We start from the raw sequence: 2500 nt of genomic DNA, 5'->3' as shown, positions 1-2500 counted from the left end.
GCGGTCTAGGAAGACCGATCGATGGGTAAACCGACCCTCAGACAGGCGTGGCCGCGGGATGGACCCCCGCGGCCGCCATGTGCGTTCGAAATATCGATGATCTGTGTTCTGCAATTCACATTATTTAACGCAGGTTACCGCGTTCTTCATCGATGCACGAGCCAAGTGATCCACCGCTAAGAGTTGTATGAGGTTTGTGCCCGGCCCGTTACAGGCCGGGCGAAGGAAGCCATTCGAACACGAGACAACGTTTGACAATATTTCAAGCCGGGTGCCTTCCCCCCCGTGGAGGGGGGAAGGTCATTGAACCTGGGCGTCACCACCGGACCGAGGAGTTACGGCCCGGGGGACGATCGCCCGAGTAGGTGCCCGAGACTTACGTGGTTTAGGAGACCGGGTCTAGGCCCCACCGTTCCCGGCGAGGCCCAGGGTTTGGTTCGCTGCGTTACGGGTCCCGGTCTAAGGCATTCAGGCGTGCGCTCAAAGCCAAGCTCTCCACCCCGGAGGGTATGAGCGAGGCCCGGTGGTACGCTCCCAAGTCCCCCGCTTAGGGGAAGGCGCTGGGTAGATCCCACCTAGTCAGGACCGGCGGGCACCGGCCGTCTCCTTCGGGTGTTTAAACGCATCCGGGGTTCGTGAGGCCCCTTCAACTCGCGCACCGGCCTTAGACTATTATACGGTCCGTCTCTGCGAAGCCAACATCGGGGTATTTGCATGCGCTCTTAAGCTCCGCTCCAACCCCGTGAGGGGAAAGAGTTTCGCCCGGCGGTACGCTCCCGTCCACCACCACCCCCTGTGCCGGGGGGATGGGTTCAGGGAGATCCCACCGAGGCCGGCGAGCACCGGCCAACGCCCTGGGGGTGAGTAAGCCCCTTTGACTCGCGCACGCACAATCAAGCCTTCAACGATCAATGTTTGGTTTAACGACCCGGCGGGCGGCTCCGGCGCCACTCTCCCCCCCGCGAACGAGGGGGGCGGACCGGGGTACCTATGCACCTAAGGCGGTCCTCGCATAACCCCGAGTTCCGAAGCCGGCTCGCTACGTCCACCCACCCGGAGGGGGAGAGACTCACGTCGGCCGACGACGAAAGGTACGAGGCTTCTGCGGTCCATACCTTGAAGGTACCCGCCGGGGGAGGTTTGGCCTCTCGAGTCCGACTCGACAACCGGCCGTGGCCAGGTCACCGTTAATGATCCTTCCGCAGGTTCCCCTACGGAAACCTTGTTACGACTTTTACTCCCTCTAGATGCCCAGGTTCGATCGACTTCCCACCTCAACGAGGCAACCCCCCGGTAAAGGGGCACCTCGGAGACGGTCCGAGGACCTCACCAGGCCATCCAATCGGTAGTAGCGACGGGCGGTGTGTACAAAGGGCAGGGACTTAATCGACGCGGGCTGGTGACCCGCGACTACTTGGAATTCCTCGTTCAAGGGGAAAAGTTACAATCCCCTATCCCCAGCGGGGAAGGCGTTCATAGGATTGCCCAGGCCTTTCGGCATAGGATGGATGCACATGCTGAACCAGCCAGTGTAACTCACGTGCGGCCCCGGGCGTCTAAGGGCATCACAGACCTGTTATGGCCCCGAATCTCATACGGCTTTGCCTTGCCCCGGATCGCTCTAAGAAGTTCGGCCACCGACCGACGAACCCCTCGGGCCGCAAGCCCCCACAGGGACCCAAGGGAGGGCCGTGTAACTTTTTAAGGCACAGGGTCTCGTCCGTTATCGGAGTTAACCAGACGAATCGCTCCACGAACTCCCAACGGCCATGCACCACCACCCACAGAATCAAGAAAGAGCCATCAATCTGTCAATCCTTACCGTGTCCGGGCCGGGTGAGATTCCCCGTGTTGAGTCAAATTAAGCCGCAAGCTCCACTCCTGGTGGTGCCCTTCCGTCAATTCCTTTAAGTTTCAGCTTTGCAACCGTACTCCCCCCAGAGCCCAAAGACTCGTGGTTTCCCTCACGCTGCCCGGCGGGTCATGGTCGCTAGCCTCACGCCGCCGGATCGCGGGTCGGCATAGTTTACGGTCGGAACTACGACGGTATCTGATCGTCTTCGCTCCCCCGACTTTCGTTCTTGATTAATGAAAACATTCTTGGCAAATGCTTTCGCTTTCGTTCGTCCCACACCGGTCAACGAATTTCACCTCTATCGGTGTGGTACGGATGCCCCCGGCCGTCCCTCTTAATCATTGCCCTCGGTCCTTAAAACCCACGAAACAGGACCGTGGAAGCCCCGGAGCCCCACTCCGGAACGACCAGCCGTCCCGAAGGAGAGACCCCGAAGCCCCGCGGAAGGGCCCTATTCCATTATTCCTAGCTCAGTCAGACATGGCACGTGTCGGCCTGCTTTGAGCACTCTGCTTTATTCAAAGTAAACGCTCCGGACCCTCCAACCCACCGTGCACCGCAGTGAAGTACCCAGCTAAGGGCTTCTCCGCGGCCGGCGAGCAGAGGACACCGGCGGGTAGGGACCAGGTCCCAACATCCACCCAG

The 2500-nt window shown here is 60.5% G+C and overlaps 1 non-coding gene across 1 annotated transcript; it reads right to left on the bottom strand.

Moving 5' to 3' along the window:
- Positions 1-31: 31 nt before the first annotated feature.
- Positions 32-185, bottom strand: LOC136684775 (5.8S ribosomal RNA). Its single transcript, XR_010799852.1, has one exon. It is a non-coding gene; the product is annotated as a 5.8S ribosomal RNA (ribosomal RNA).
- Positions 186-2500: the final 2315 nt, after the last annotated feature.

This window comes from Hoplias malabaricus, unplaced genomic scaffold (genome assembly GCF_029633855.1).
Source record: "Hoplias malabaricus isolate fHopMal1 unplaced genomic scaffold, fHopMal1.hap1 scaffold_23, whole genome shotgun sequence".
Taxonomy (NCBI): Eukaryota; Metazoa; Chordata; class Actinopteri; order Characiformes; family Erythrinidae; genus Hoplias; species Hoplias malabaricus.
This window is presented reverse-complemented; position numbering and strand designations above follow the sequence as displayed.